Source organism: Ursus arctos, unplaced genomic scaffold (assembly GCF_023065955.2).
Source record: "Ursus arctos isolate Adak ecotype North America unplaced genomic scaffold, UrsArc2.0 scaffold_17, whole genome shotgun sequence".
NCBI classification, from domain to species: domain Eukaryota; kingdom Metazoa; phylum Chordata; class Mammalia; order Carnivora; family Ursidae; genus Ursus; species Ursus arctos.
The window spans coordinates 18405622-18422806 of record NW_026622841.1 but is presented as its reverse complement, the minus strand read 5'-3'; the positions used below and the strand labels follow the sequence as shown (position 1 = coordinate 18422806).

At 41.9% G+C, this 17185-nt stretch overlaps 1 long non-coding RNA gene across 1 annotated transcript; it reads right to left on the bottom strand.

Annotated features, from left to right (window-relative positions):
* Window positions 1–6867: 6867 nt before the first annotated feature.
* On the bottom strand, window positions 6868–12613 carry LOC123000881 (uncharacterized). The gene is made up of 3 exons (XR_006409240.3): window positions 11924–12613; window positions 9537–9799; window positions 6868–9060 (listed from the first exon to the last, which is right to left on the bottom strand). It is a non-coding gene; the product is annotated as an uncharacterized LOC123000881 (long non-coding RNA).
* Window positions 12614–17185: the final 4572 nt, after the last annotated feature.

Sequence of the window (17185 nt, the reverse complement as noted above, 5' to 3'; positions counted from 1 at the left end):
TATTTTGTGATGAATGTCTTTTTTGAGACCATGAATTGTTGGAGAGTTTTCTGTAAATATGATACTGCCCAATCTTCACTTTTTCTTAGAGTCAGTAAGCTCTCCATAATCTTCCAATAAATTATTTTTAATTTTCCTTGCTTGTGTCAACACAAGTCAGTGTCGGTTACTTGCAATTAAAACAAACAGACTTAACTGATAAAATCTTGCCTTTTGACTAGTTTAATTTACTTAGGCTTTAATATCATGTGCTTCAAAGGCTCTTAGCTGTTACTAAATATGACGACCTTCCATTAATTAAGATGTAATTCTTGCTACTTAACGTGGAATACATTTTTTCTCTACATATGTGGGGTTTTTTTTAATTATAAACCCCAAGGTTGGAATAAAGCAATTTAGCCTGTAATTTATCTGATAACCTACATCTTTCCTTTATTTATCCCCCCCCCCTTTTTAGGAGTAAGTGAGTTGAGATGTGGTCCAAAATTTCAAGCCAGGGTCCCTTTCTTATTTGCTTTATACTTTACATAAAACTCCCCCCAGATTCATCTACCTATTTATAGGTGTCTACATAAAGGTAAAATTCTCCACTCTAGATGGAGTACTGTCTTCCTAACCATCACTGCAAAACCAAGGTCCTATTTCATGATAGGAAGATAGCTTTAGGTGCAAAGATACATATCACCCCTGTTTCTCATCCTTTTCACTTGAAATCGCTTTGTATCAAATAGGTCTTACTCTCTCCTCAGAATCCCAGAGGACAGCAGCGATGTCTTCCTGAAAGGAGAGCTCCTCGGTTTTGAAGATGGCATATTCATTTCAGTTGTCTCCACTCCATCTTGGCTTACTCTGCTTCCCTGACTCACGGGTCTCTCCCAGGGGCTCCTGCAAAGGCAAGCATACTATAAGAGGCCAAAACGCCCTCCCCCAACTGACGACGAGAACAGCTCTCTCCTCATCCTTCAAGGACACCTCTCGACTCTGAAACGAGGAAGTTGCCTACAGTGTTTTGCAAATGGATAATATTTTTTAAAATTTTTTTCTTAAATTCTTCTCCCTAGCTTATTAAGTCACTTGCAGGAATTTATCTTATTCTAGATTTTTTAAGTGTCGTTTTTAACAAACAGTCATCCTCAAAACTACATAAAACATGGCAAACGATTCTCAGTGGAATGATTCGATTTCCAATTAGTATATAAAATTATGATGGCAGAGAATTGAGGATTTAAGGGATTTGAGCTTCACGACTTTTTTTTTTCTTAAGGAAAAAACAATGTAGCCCTCATTTAACACTGTCTCTTGGTGGCTTCGAACCAGTTCCTTCTCAGTGTTATCTGATGCTGGCAAATTTGCCAGGAAGACAAGATTACAGTGCCCACACTCTTCTTTTCAATCTTTCCAGAACCTTATTTGTATCTCTATGTCAACAGAGTGAAAAAAAGATAGTGTTTCATTTGGAGCAGCTCACAGCTACTGGCATGCTCCTTAATTAGTGTCTGTGACCAGTTAGCATTGTTTAGATTTCATTCAACACACTTACCCAGAAACACACTCCTTCTCGGCTGCTGTGGTATGCACCAGCTGTCTTTAATCTCTCAGGACCCGATTCACAGACCAAAAATTCTGTTATGAGCGCAAATGTCTGAGAATGGGCTTTTGTTTTTATTTTCTGCTTAGGAGACAACTTTCATATATTTTTGCCATTAAAAATAAATAAGTGAGTAAACAAATACCCAAACAAACACAACAGGCAAACAGCAGAGTATCTCACTTCCAACTAAACTAAAGTTTGGCCCCCATGGAAGTCACACCTCTTTTTGGTCAAGTAATTACTGCTCTTCTCTCAGAAATAATAAACTCATTCCTGAATGCTATTTTGAAGACTAAACAAATCCATGACAAAGAAGAAGGACAAAGAAGCTTATGGTTTCAGGCAAAAAGGTCATTATTTCCATTGGCCAAGCCACGCACATTCCAATTCTTCTAAAAGCATGCCGCTGAATGCTACCTTAGTTCACATTCTCCTTTCCTAAATGTGTCAGGAGTGTCTGCAGACATGCCCACGCACCTGGGTGCATTCCCCTTGTTCCAACACTTGGGGAAATGGGGCACACAGCTCTCCTTGTCAAGGTTATGTGGAATTGGGTGCTGGTGGTAAGCAGATCCCAGCTCCCATTGGAACCTTGACTCTGCATTCCCCCAGTCACTTATGCACATTGTATTATGACGTCCGTTTCTATGACTTCATCATGTTATAATGTCAGCACTCAGTACAGGTTGGGGCATGAAGTGCATGGTCAATATCTGATTAATGAATAATAAAAAGCAACACTTTACACCTGTGTATTATCTGCCAGGTACTGTGCCAAGGCCTTTGCAAATACGAACTCTTTTAATACTCACGACAGTTATTATTGTTCCAGTCTGCAGTTGAGGAAACTGGGGCATTGAGAGAGAAAGCAACTGGTTCTTAAGGGGCAGAGCTGGGATTTAAATCCAGGAAATCAGATTCTAGAAAATATGGCTTTGACCACCACACTACACTTCTTCTCTCTGCCCACATCCAACCCCCTGACCTATTTGCCTCACCAACGTGGTGGTCCCTGAGGTCTCTTCTCTTCCATAGAGTGTAGTTCTAGCCTATGATTCTTGGAGAACTGATGGGGGCACAGAGAATCTTCCATTACCTACCCATCCCCTCCTTTACATTCCGTGGTCTTAAATTCTTGATGAGATTACATAAGGGAGCATGGAACCATGGTTTTCCCTTCTTCCAGAAGTAAAAGTCTTCCATAAAAAATACAAGTATCAGAACAAACAAGAAAATTGTACATGGCTCCCATTCTTCCAGTATCATTTTAATATAAAATTAGTGGATAGGTATAAGGATTCCAAGAATCCCATTCAATGGCTGATCATCACTAAAAATGAACCAACACAGTTTGCCAGGGACCTGTTTCAGCACAAAGGGCCCTTAATAATATGTGAGAGACCAGAAAGCACAGGCTCAGTCCTGAGCCAGCCACCCAAGAAGGTGTTAGGGAACCACAGAGGGAAGAGAGGAAGTAGAGGCTATAAATGTGTATATTTGTTTTACCCAAGAACTAGGCTATGAGGGAAAGGAGAGAAGGTCCTTGGCAACAACTGGGACACAGGGATGAAGACAGATTTGTTTGAAGATTGATGAATATGTCTATAACTTGAAGTAACTTGTTGATAGTAAAAGGTGGAAAATACCAGGTGATGGGGAAGAATAATGTATAAAATGTGAGTCTGGTCCTCCTTTGATACGAGAGTGTGGGGTGGAGAAAAATAATCTTGAAGAGAAGGAAGGGTACCTTTTCCTTTTACAAAGAAGAAGTAAGAATGGGTTCCATGTGGTCTCAGCTGATTCACTTCTCAGACTGGAATCTTGAGATAACAGGCATAGAAAACCGAAAACCATCTTTGGGAGGCTTTACTGACCCCATAAAAGGCTCCTTCAGGAGAAGTAAACTCACTGAAATGTTAGTGGCTACTACTGGGCATATTAAAATGAGGTGGCCCATTTTATAGCTATAAACAGGTATGGAAGTCTGGGGAATGGGACCCCAAACAGGTGATGTTGCTCTCAATCAACCATCTGGGTCCTTAAAGAAAATATGTGTGCAGAAAAGAAAGCAAGGCTAAGCGACACATTCCACGAATGTATATTAAACACTCCCTGTGGGTAGGGCACAGGTGCTAGGGATACAGCAACGGACAAAATAAAGTCCTGTTCTCATGGGATTTACATTCCATCTCCAAATTTATCAAGAAAAGCGTGACCTCAGATTGTCAGCCAAGATGTCTATTCTGCTGCTGCCATCCCAGAGGCCACCCTGAGATGTGAGAATGGCTGCACCTGCCATTCTTAATGGCAAAAAAGAGAAAGTGAAAGAGGCAGAACGTTTGCCCTCACAATGAAAGCAGAACTGGTGAAGGCCACCTGTCCCAACAAGGGAGGAGGGAAGGAAGCTGCCCACATCCTGGCAATGACCTGGAGATGCAGAGAAGGGGCTGCTGATGGGCCTTCCCCCCTAGGCAGTAGCCCAAGATCTGGTGTCCTCTCAGGTCTCAGGAACCCAAGAGAGATCAAGAAGAGCCCACACCCATGCATGCTAGGACCCTAATTCCACATAACAAGGGCACTGAGACCTCTAGGCAGTGACCGCTTCAATGTCCTAAAACTGGACCAGTTCATAAAAACTCTTCTTTGGGTAGTGAAGAGAAATTGGAGAAAAAACAAAGAGGGACCATGAATTTTGTGGTCCCTAAAACTAAAATTCACCCTCGTTTTCCTGTTCTTTCTCCTGTTAACCCCTGTGTTTGACAGCCACTCCAATGGCCCAGTTTCTTGCCTAGGGTCTCCTGGGGAGACCACACCACTCATGAAGCCATTTCTCCAATTCATACTGCCATTCTTACATTTTCTCCTGCATCCAACAAGACGGGCAGTCTCAACCCACAATGCCTTTTAAACACCTGTTTAGAGTCTCCCAATTCCAAGGTCGGCACTCACCCAAATAACATAGTCAGTAACATAAAATACTTCAAGTTGAGATAGAAGATAGAAGATTCCCCATTATTTTCCCTTAGGTTCCCAAATCATCATGTGGAAGAAATTAAATTGGTCTTCAACACCATTCATGATCTTGACACTATCTCTTTGACCTTGAGCTATAGTTTGTCCAATGTACCTTTTGTACTTGCTGTTTTCTTGTTGGCTCCAGACCCTGGCTTGATCTGTGTATTCCTTTGCCTTTCCTTCAAAAGCATAATCTCCCATCTGACCTGTCCTCTCTCTTCCCCACCTATTTACGTAGTTCCTTCTCCCAACCCACCTCTTCCATGCAGCTTTCTCCAGCCAACCTCAGCCCACGGCACGCTCCTTTCTCTGAACTCATAGAATGTCCATTATTGGTAGCTAAAAAGGGTTCTGGATCCAATGCCAATGTGTGAGTGTGTAGGTTTCCCCCACACATCCAACAAGCCAGTCTCCAACACCAGCTGGGGACCCTGCAATTTAACTTAATTCTGACACTACCTACCTGGAGATTTCAGATCCCACAGATGAAGGTCTCGGGCCCACGAGACTGCCCCACACCCCACTTCAGATGCCAATTGCAATCCAGGTTGTCACCTGTGCTTCTGACTGACTGACTACAGACTGATGTTTCCCACCACCTCCTCCTCAGCCTCAGTTAATTTGCTAGAATGGCTCACAGATCTCAGAGAAATATTTCTGCTACTAGATCGCCAGTTTATTATAAAAGGACCTAACGCAGGAAGAGCCAGATTGAAGAGAGGCTCAGGGCAAAGTATGGGGAAGGGGCGCAGAGTTTGGAGCCCTCTCTAGGGGCCATTCTCCCAGAATCTCCATGTGTTCCCCAACCCAGAAGCTCTCTGAACCCCATCCTCATGGGTTTTATGAAGGCTTCACTGTACAGGCATGATTGATTAAGTCACGGGCCATTGGAGATTGATTCAACCTCCAGCCTCCCCTCCTCTAAGGTTGGGGCAGGGCGGGGTGGGTGGTGGACTCAAAGTTCCAACCCTCTCAGGACATGATTGCCCCCCTGGCAACCAGCCCCCATCCTTATGAAACCTAAGTCTTTTGAGAAGTTACTTCACGAACACAACAAAAGACACCTTGGTAACTCTTTCACTTAGGAAATTCCAGGGGTTTTAGGAGCTCTGTGCCAGAAATGGGGAGGAAGACCAAATATGTATTTCTTTTTTTTTATTATTTTATATTCCTTTTTTTTATAATTTTTATTTTGTTATATTAGCCACCATACAGTACATGCCCAGTTTTTGATGCAATGTTCCATGATTCATTATTTGCGTATAACACCCAGTGCACCATGCAATATGTGCCCTCTTTGTGATGGGTATTAAGGAGGGCACAAATATATATTTCTTACTGTAAATCACAGTATCACAATAGCCCTCCCTGAGAGTTAGCATTTATGATCATGTGTATATGCCTTGCTTCCCCTGATAAATCACAACGCTTAAAGAAGTCTTCAGTAAGCCGAAAAAACCTGAACGGCATCTTGCATATATTTAGTATGCAATAACCGTTCTTATTTTAAAAACTACGTATACCTTGTTTATCTTATAGAGGATTTAAACAGGTGGCTTCTGTATATTGATTGATTGGATGATTCATTAAAGGATTGCTCATCTTTATATATGTATATGTATAAACTTGGGGTTCACACAGCATGAAAGGCCCTCAGTAAATGAGGCAGATCACCAGTGCCAACCTGCTCAATCATGGGCTGCGAGTTGGGAGGTAAATTACAGTATAGCATGTACCCTTTCGCTGCACAGGTGTAGATTCTAAGGTTAAATTTCCTCCTCCACCTATAACACACATAATGAAACAAATATAGAAACAAATAATAGGGAGGTAAGTTATAGATGGTCCTTTAGAAGTCAATTTCATCTGCGCATCTAACCATAAAAGCAGCATCTGCTCTGCTAAATACAGGTGTTTTATATCCTTGTCATTAATTGGAGGGGACATTATGTCATCATACATCAACAGTTAAGGTTGGTTAAAGTGCCACTTATCTCAGGTGCTGTCATTAATCAGGTTCTTTTCAGCTTGGTGACTCCAGAGGCTTGGCTCAAAGCTGCTCTATGTGAATGGGCTTTCCCTGTGGGTTTAAGGTGTCTTTTTATGATCATTTTGAATGAAAACCTTGGAACCCCAACATAAGTGGCCATTAAGGGAACTGTTCTGATGTTTCAGAGAAGAGAAACGTTTCCCCCATCATCTTCATCTCCCCCACTCCCCTGCGCGCCCACCGAAGAGCCAACCTGGATAGAAAGGCACATCAACATAAGCTGTTATCTCATCATGGTTTAACCCGTTAATGGATTTCAGAGGACCAACAAGAGTCCATCTGGCACTTAAACAGAGCTGGAAGGCAGCACCTTCTTTCTGCCTCACACCTAGATCACCCAAATGCCTTCCTGGCTACCCCAAACCCACGCTGTGATGTCCATCACAGATAGGATTCCAGATAGGGTGCATTCTTCCTTTGTCTCTGCTTTCATTGAGAAGACCCGCCCTTTATCATGTTCCTTCAAGGCCATTGGAAATGGCATAAGTCGTTCTAGGTTAAGTTGTCAGGGACAATGACGGTGGCATTTAAAAATATTGGCCTTTATACTCTCATCATCTAGACTCTGAAAATTAACATAAAATGTTCAGGCATCAGGTTGATAATTCAAGCAGGGGGCCATTTGGTCCATATCAAATTCTTACTCAGGAATCTCCTACCATGCCCTGAAAAAAAAATTCCCCCCATATCCCAAGTTGGGGTCACTGATTGTCTCAACCTGTGCAAGAGATTGGAAGAATAAGGGGGAGGGTATTTTTATCATTTATTCGTTCATTCAATGGATATTGTGTTGCCTGTGAGGTGCTGGCTTAGCGCCATACAATGATGACCAGAAGCAGCACAGCTCCTGCTCTCAAGACTACAGGGTGAATGCGAGAGAAGTGAACCAAATAGCTACTTAGAAACAAAAAGGTAAAATGATCACTGTGTAGTTCTTCAGAAGAAAATGTTATGTATCCGTGCAAACAAACAAACAAACATACTGTGATCCGAAGTATGAGTTAAAGGTCAGTCATGGGAGGACGGGGTGCAATGGAGAGTATTCCTAGAGAGGAAACAGCAGGCACAAGGTGCTGCGGGAGGAGGAAGCAGGGCAAATTCCAGAAATTGGGCCCCCAGTCAGCAGAATCCTAAGAGGCCCCAAGGTCATCATCCCCTGGGTACACATACGCAGCATAATTTCTGAGACTGTGAATACAATGGATTTTGCTCCCATAATTAGGTTATAGATTTTATAATACAGTTAACTTTAAGAAAGAAAGACTACCTAAGCCCATCTGATCTAATTACATGAGCCTTTTAAATCTGAGTCTAGAACTCAGACAGAGGCAGAGATTCAAATCATGAGCAGAATTCAATGCACCATTTCTGTCTTGAGGATGAAGGCGGCCACACAACAAGGAATGTGGATGACCTCATGTAGCTGAGAGCAGCCCCGGTTGGCAGCCCGCCAGGAAACGGGGCCTCAGTCCTACACAGGGAAGAAACTGAATTCCGCCAACAGCAACAACAAGCTTGCATGTTCATTTCCTAGGGTAGCCACAACATTGGCATTTAACGTCTCACGTTTCAGAAGGCTGGAAGTCCAGGATGGAGGCATGGGCAGGGTTGGTTCCTTCTGAAGGCTGTGAAGGACAGTCCTGCTCCAGTGCTCTCTTGTTGGCTTATCGATGGCGTTCGTCTCCTACCTGTGTCTCATCTTTCTCCCTCTAACATGTCTGTCTCTGTGATATCATTTCTTCTTTTTACAAGGACACCAGTCATATAGGATTATGACCTTACTTTAACTCTGTAAAGACCCCAGGTCCAACTAAAGCCACATTCCGAGGGACTGGGTTTGGGTTTGGGTCTAATTTGCAGTATTGGGTCACATTCTATGATTCTGAATATGGGGGAGGGGGAGAAGGGAGACACAATTCAACCCATAGAGCTTAGAAAGTGGATTTTTCCTCAGAGCCTCCAGACGAGATCTCAGTCTAGCCAACAAGAGGACTCGGCCTTGTGATATCCTGAGCAGAGAAGCCAGGCGTGCTGCGCCTGAACTTGGACCCACCGAACTATGAGATAACTAATGAGTGTTGATTTAAAGTGGCAGAGCAAGCAGGCATAGAAATGAATAGTGACCGAGCTTGGTGACACAAAAGGCTGGCATTGTGGGAGGGACCAGACCACACAGGGCCATGAAGGCAGTGGCAAAAAACTTTGTGCTCTTTATCCTGAGAACGAACGATGAGAAGCCACAGAAGGGACGAGGATGATAATGACACGATCAGAATTTGTTTCTCTTTGGGGCTTTTCTTTTTGCTCTTTACTCTTTTCCTCGCCTTCCAAATGAACATTCCAAAGGCCTGGGTGGCTGCAGAGAAAGGCGGGCGGTTCCTCGTCCCACATTAATCATTAAAGCCTATTGAAAAGAAAGAAGGGGAAAGATGAGGAGGAGAACAGAGGGGGGATAAACGTCATTTTTCTAGGGCTCACCCCAAGTCTGGGTACGATTCTGAAGCATTTTCTGATTTAACGCTCACAACAAGCTTATGAGCCTTATTTTATCCATGAGGAACTGAGGTAGCCAGAGGTTTCGGAGCATCCTCAAGGTTGTCAGCTCAGGGGGAATGTCGCTGAGATTTGAATCCAGGCCTGCCTGGCTCCCAAGTTCATTCTTTAAACTCAATACACTAAAACTATGCGCCCACCCAGCCTTGGCCACCGACGTTTAATAATGCGTGGTATATCTCGTCCGAGCCTTGGGAGAGCCCTGCGGGGCAGGCAGGACAGGTGTGCGTGCAAAGGAGGGGGCTGCCTTAGCATGAAGGGTCAGGCGGATTGGCTCAACTCTAGAACTGCCACAGACCTCGTACAGGAGCCCAGTCCCCTACCTACCTGGCGGGTCCCCTTCATTCTCCTCCTTTTTTCCTGCCGGAATCAATTGTCATGCCAGAGCACCAGGGCAGGAGAGGTTGGTAACGAACCGTGGCGTCCCTGGAGATGCAGGGTGAGGTGAGGGGCTCTAAGCCCCTCTCAAGAGCATCCCGGCTCCGAATCATCCTCAGCAGCATCTGGGAGCGTCGCACATCGCAGCTGGGGGGTCCTGAGGAAGGCAGGACGCAGAGCCAGGAAGGAATCCTGCTGATCGTCCCAGGGCCCTTTGGAAGATTTGCAGAAAACATTCAAGTCACCCGTCCACATAGCCGCAATCACTAGCTGGGAGAAGTGTAAGTTAAACTGATCAAACGCCCTTAAAATAACGGTAAATATTCTGTGTCTTTTCCTGCAGCGAATTATAAGAAGTCACGTCTTCTTAGGTTCGTTCCCCTAGAGAATTATTACAGTTTATATTCGTTACCTTCTTATAAAAAGAAGGGTGTTCTACTTTTCTAGTATTCCTTTACACGCCTTTGATAAATTACTGTAACCAGATTAGGGAGATAAAATAACCAGTCTATTAATTACAGTGATTATTATTTAATGGAAAATAGGATTCTAGGCAAAATGTGTAGGAAGAAGAAAGCTTAGCAATGCATTATATAGATGTGGTATTTTATCTTAAAGAGTAAGATAAGTGTCCAGTCTGTTCCGCAATCTACAGAGTATGTTCATTAACTCTGCAAGATTTATATGTATAATTGACCATAATATTTTAACACTATTTGCTTGACTTGGTGGTACTTGAGGAACAAGGAAAACCCGTAACTTCACTTAAATTGAATAAATCCCTCAATGAACATGTAAAAGGCCAGGACTGCCCCACAACGTGGGAAGGAGAGAGTGAGCAATGTTTAAAAAAAAAAAAATTTTTTTTAATTGAAACGAGGTACTGCTTTAGTTTTAATTTGTTGGCGATTTATTTTGTAAATGATACGACTTGGAAGGAGAGCTTTCCCCACATCACTTATCCTCATAACTAATCTCAAATACAGCCAAAAGTGTCATTTGGGGATAAATGTTGATAATTTCTAAAAGAGAAGCTTAACATCATGGTCAAATCCTGACTCGACCACTAGCAGATATCAGATCTTGTCTCACTTTCCTCAGCTGTAAAAATGAGAATAAGAGTCATATCTGCCTCCTTGGAGTTATACAGATGAAAGCAGGAGTCTGGGGCGCCTGGGTGGCTCAGGTGGTTAAGCATCTGCCTTCAGCTCAGGTTATGATCCCAGAGTCCTGGGATCCAGCCCCGCATCGCATCGGGCTCCCTGCTCAGTGGGGAGTCTGCTTCTCCCACTCCCTCTGCCCCTCCCCCTGCTCATGTTCTCTCTCACTAGCTCTCTCTCTCAAATAAATAAAATCTAAAAGAAAGAAAGAAAGAAAGAAAGAAAGAAAGAAAGAAAGAAAGAAAGAAAGAAAGAAAGAAAAAGAGGAAGGAAGGAAGGAAGGAAGGAAGGAAGGAAGGAAGGAAGGAAGGAAGGAAGGAAACAAACAAGCAGGAGTCTGCAAACTATGGCCAAATCCAGCCAGCTGCCTGTTTTTCTGTAGGGCCTGCAACCTATATTTTTTAAATGGTTGAGAAAAAAAAAATCAGAACAACCATAGTATTTTGTGACATGTGAAAATTTTATGGCATTCAAATTTCAGTGTCCCTAAATAAAGTTTTATTGGAACACAGCTACCCTCATTCACTTACATGTTATCTATGGCTGTGTTAGTGCCAGGACAGCAAGGCTGAGTAATGAGACAGAGACCATATAGTCAGAGAAAACTAAAATACTTACTAGCTGGCCTTTTACAGAAAGAGTTTGAGAACCCTGGACAAAAGAAGTCATATGCGGGTTCTCGAAGTTAGCTACACATTAGAATCACCTGAGGAACTTTTAAAAACCCTTTGTCCCTGTCGCACTCCACACTCCGTCCCCAGGGCTGAATGCCAGGTGTCAATAATTTTACATTTTCTCACAGGATTCCAGTGTGCAGCCAGACTTGAGAACCAGTGGATTACTGTGCTATGTAAGTTATATAAACTTCACACATAGTAAGACCTTGATCGTTGTGAGCTGAACGGATAAAATACATTCTCCTTTTTTATTCTGCAGGGCACATCAGTCAAAAATTATTAAGCAAGCCCTGGGTGCAAAAGAATTTTATTTCTCTTCCGTCTGTCTCTCTTCCCTGCCTCTGTTCTCACCAGCATGCAAGAGTTAAGACAGGAAGAAAAACAAAGTTTCCTTCTATGTTTCAACTTTCTGAACATTCACACATTCAGGATTTTATGTGTTCATTTATTCGTTCCATAAATTTTCAGTGGATGATTTCAAGTTCTCTACAATCCTTACAGCAAATAAGGGCTCCAACGATGTGCTTTCCAAGTCCTAGAGCGTGCACCAGAGTTCTTGTGCATGGTTCCCTATGTTTGAGCAGAAGCCCCTGAATCTTCCAGGGTTCTTGTAAACCGTCTTGTAAATATCGGCGGACCGGCTCAGTAGCAGCCTTCAAACTAACAAAGGCCTGACATCTTCCGCAGCCACTGACGAAAAAGAACACCGGAACGCATGCGTAGTCAAGCAGCCAAACAATTGATGAGGTGGGGGCATGTATTCTACATTAAAATATATAGGAAAAAATAAAGTAAAATGAAATATATAGGAATATGGGAGAGGGGGAAAAAACAAGAGACAAGACTTTCAAGAGGCCTGTGATCCAGTTAGGAAGACACAAATAACACACATTAAATATGCTGGAGATTCCAGACCCATCCGGAAGAGTTCACTCCCATCAAAAGCAATGAGCACCCACTAAATCTCTGGGAGGTGGGTATGGGCGGAGAGGTAGAGAGAACATCAGGACAGAGAGATCAAGTACGTAGGTTTGATTTCACACCCCCAGGCCTCTGAATCCAGCACCATCAGTCACTAGCTGTGTGATCTTGGGCAAATGACTTCCTTATCCGTGCCTTGATTTCCTCAGCTATAAAATGGGGATAATAATTCCTACCTCTGAGAGATGAAGTAATTGTTTTCAAAATACATATACAACCTAGATTTTTCCCCCTAGTTCTTATACTGTGGACTGGAAGATGGTCTTTATGGCCTAAAGCACAGTGAGGACCCCTGCATGCCAAGAACTGGGTTCTTGCTGTAGAAGTCCTCCCTTGAGCACTGTCCTTCAGGGCCAGGTATGAACTCCTTCAAGGAAAGGTTTAGAATTGTCCAGACATGCCGCAAATTACATCAATGTCCTTTCCAAGAAAGCCTTGCAAGTGTGAATTCAGTATACGTTGAAAATACATGTGCCTAACTAATGCCTTTACATGACCAGGGACCTTCTGAGGGATCAACAGACAACAGTTTCTATTTGCAATTTCCCACTACGTTAGCCCGAAGCCCGAGCGTATCTTTTGCAGCCTTCATTCCTGGAGTTGGTTTCAACTCTGGAAAATGTATACGCTTGGTGACATGTTTTCTCCAAAGTCAATCTGATTTCGTTCATGGAAAGGCTTTCTGTGCTGTGTAGTATCCTTCTCTATTTCTTCTGAATATCCCTGCATATACTTTTGTTGCTTTTGTGTCTATTCTAGCCATGGCACCACCCCTCCCCCATTTTTTGTCATTTAAGTTCCCATATGACCCACCGGTCAGCAGCCCCATTCTGCAAGAGATCACCGCGCTTTCTTTTTTCTTGTTCCCGTTTTAAGACTTTTCTTAAATGGTCATTAGGCTAAGTGACATGCATTTTTAAACTCTGGTTCACCACCCTTATTGTGAGTAAATCCTCCACTTCCTTGGGTGACTCTTCCTCCTGAATCCTGCTTTGTTAGCCCTGTGGGTTTTTTAAGGTGGAAATCATTTTTCGTGCTTTTTACACATTATCATTCAAACTGCTTTTCTCTAATAAATAGGCCAAATAAGATTCATGGACAATGAAGACTCTAGTGCCTTCGTATTTTCATTTTTGATTAAATACTCATCTTCTTACACTTTCAAAGCGGTCCTCTATTTTTGCCATAACTTTGTCAATTTTTAGTCCCAAATAAAATAAAGCAAAAGGGGAAATGAATCCAATACACTGAAATAATGCAAGGATATGCAATGAGAATCCGCATGGTAACAGAAACCCCATGGGACTGAACAGAAGGGCCTTCCCTCTTGTAAGTGCTGGCTGCCTCCCCCTCTCCATCCCCAATACTCATCTCTGCCATGAGATACTTTACATTTCCGTGGATCACACTAATATTTTGCATTTCTAAAATTATATTCTATCCCTTTGGAACAACTTACAAAAGGTTGACATTATGCAAATCAGGTGTGTGTGTGTGTGTGTGTGTGTGTGTGCGCGTGTGTGTGCGTGTGTGTATTACCAAGAGGCTCTAACCTTCACTTTGCCCATTTTGTTTATTAAACAGTCTTTGTTGATGGATTTCTCTATAACAACAGAACTCAGGTACCTGTCCTAATGCCTGTCTGTACAAACCAAATAGAAAGGGCTAACAGATGTTCAAGAAGTCTCACCACTTTTACATTAGTTATCTACTGTTGAATCACAAATTAGTCCAAAACTTAGCAGCTTACAGCAGAAAGCACTTAGGATCTCCCAGTCTCAGTGGGTCCGGGATGGGGTCTCTGGTTCAGTGTCTCACAAGGCTGAAATCAAGGTGTTGGCTGGCTCTAGAGTCCCATCTGAAGGCTTGTATGGGGAGGAATTTGCATTCAAGCTCACTCAAGCAGTTGCTGGCAGGGTAGAGTTCCTCAAATGCTGTGCCATGGGGCCCTCTCCATGGCAGCTCATGACATGGGGCTGGCTTTCCTCAAAGCAAGCCAGCAAGAGAGCAAGAGAGGGCGTGCAACACGGAAGCCACAGTTTCTTTATAATCAAATCTCAGAAGTGACATCCCATCATTTTTACCACATTCTGTTAAAAGCCATCACTGGATCCAGCCTACACTATAGGAAAGGGGTTTATACAGGGTATGAACCAGGAGGTGGGGTCACTGGTATTGGTGTATCAAAGACTGCCTACCACTTCTACCTGACGCCTGTCGACCCAAACCTCCTCATCTCAGGTTCACCAGCACAATTCATGTAACTTGCCACTTTATTTATGCCTGTCCTGAAAGTACAGCCATTGTGGAAAGTCTCAGCAACCATCACATCTACCCATCTAATAATGCAAATTAATATAAGATATTTTTCAGGAAAGAGATGGTCTTTCATAAGAGCTAAATCTCTTAAGACAGAGAATAAAGTGCATTAAAAATAAAAGCCTTCTCCATGCTGTTCAAAGACAACGCACGAAAGTTAAAAATAAAAGATTGGCTAAACATAGAGTGGTAATACAAGGAAAATGTAATTCGGAGGTTGTAATATCAGTATCATAGAAGAAGAATTCAAAGTAAGACACTGAATGGGACAAAGAGGATCGTTTTATTTTATACAGTTTACAATGTAAAATAAAGATATCATGGTACTGAATTATAGGCCCCAAATGAAAAAGTATCAGAATACATAAAGCAAAACTAATTGAATTAAAAGTAGGAATTGACAGACATACTACAATGCTTCCTTCACTTCCTGACAGATGAAGGTAAATAGCACTTACAGACGTAGAGGATTTGAATAGTAAGTCTAGAAGTGGATTGATTTAATAGATATACATTCAACGTAGAACCCCATGGTTAGGATGGACAGGGAATATAGCTTCTGCATCAGTGCTCATGAATTATTGACCCCAAAAGTGATCATATATTGGTCGATGATGAAAATAAATTTCCTGAAGCAAAAATCAAATAGAACATATTCTCTGGCTGCAAGGCAATAAAAGTATTAAAAAATACATTTAAAAATCAACACCTTTCTCTTTTCGGTTATGACCACCTTGAAATAAAATAAACAAATAAAGAAGAGGAAAACATCTTCTACCCAGCTGGAGTCCAGCAGTACACGAAGGTCTTCTCAGTCCCCTGGGGAGTCAGGCTGGGCGTGGGACCAGCTGAGTCCTCCAAGTTCACAGTGGTTGGTCTTGAGAAGCCTCACCCTGTTTTCCCAAAGTGCTATACAAAACTTATTTTCTATATGTATCATGAAGTGCAAGACTCAAATTGGACTTACGTGTAGATTACTGATAACAAGACTACCATCCCCAATGTTAAGCACAGTAGGGGGGAAAAAGTAATAAAGATAAAAATAGAAGTTGAGAAATTGGTTTTCTTAAATAAAAGTGATAAATGAAAGGCTAAAAGGACGTTCTTTTGAGTCAGACAGACTGGGTTCAGCATCTGTCCCACGCATACTAACCACGGAGCCTCAGTTCAGGTAATACTTAAACTCTCAGAGTCTCTGTGTTCTTATCTGTGCTGTGATGAAAACCAGAAGGTTGTCGGGGGATTAAGTGAGATAATATATATAAAGTTCTTTGTGTGTGTGTGTTTTAAGATTTTATGTATTTGTTTGACAGAGAGAGTACAAACAGAGGGAGCTGCAAGCAGAGGGAGAGGGAGAAGCAGACTTCCTGCTGAGCAGGGAGCCCGATTCAGGGGCTCAGTCCCAGGACCCTGGGATCATGACCTGAGCCGCAGGCAGACGCTTAACCAACTGAGCCACCCAGGCGCCCCATATGTGTAAAGCTATTTTCATGAAATCTCCAACACCCAGTGAATACTCAAAATATGTCTGCTATTACTAACCAAGTGTGGGCTCTTTGAAAAGATCAATAAAATAAATCAACCTCTGATTAGTTTGAGGATAAAAGAGGGAAAAAATGAAAAACATTAATGACAAGAAAGCATATGCAGCAACTGATATGATTATTTTTAAAATTATAAAAGAACTATGTTACTCTATTCTACCACATTGAAAATCTCAATGAAATTGATTATTTTCTAAGAATATATGAATTCTAAAATCTTACTGAAGAACAGTTAGAAAACCTGAGTAGACCAAAACTATTTTAAAAAATTGAAAATAATTTTAAAACACGATCTCCACAAAAAGCCCATAATGTTGTTTAGGGCTTTTTTATACTTTTCCAAGCATAAAAAGATGGAAATGTATCAATTCATGTGCGAAATGAAGACAATCTTTTACCAAAACCTGTCAAAGCACAAGAAAAAAAAACACTATAAGCAATAATACTTATGCCTATTGGATACAAAACTACTAAATAAAACATGAATAAATAACTGATGTATAACACAAGGGTATGCATCATGACCAAGGAGGCTCAATTCTGGGAATGCCATGATGGTTCAACTTGGACATGGATTCATAGAATTTATATTAATAGGACAAAGGAGACAACCCATACAAACATCTTGATAAAGGGTGGAAGTAGAGTATGTGACAAAATTCACTATCAATTTCTGATTTTTTTAAAAAACTATTAAAATAGAATGGAATAGATTTTTCCTTAGTATTATTTACAGAAGTATCGACCCCTGACCAATTCTTCTAATAAAATCAGGAATAAGACAAGGATTTCCATCATTACCACTTCTATGAAAGATTCTCCTGCAGTTCTAGTTAATGCAATTAAATATAAAAATAAAATATTGTAAAGGTGGAAGACAAACAGCCAGGAATTATAGATGTTATGGTTGCTTACCT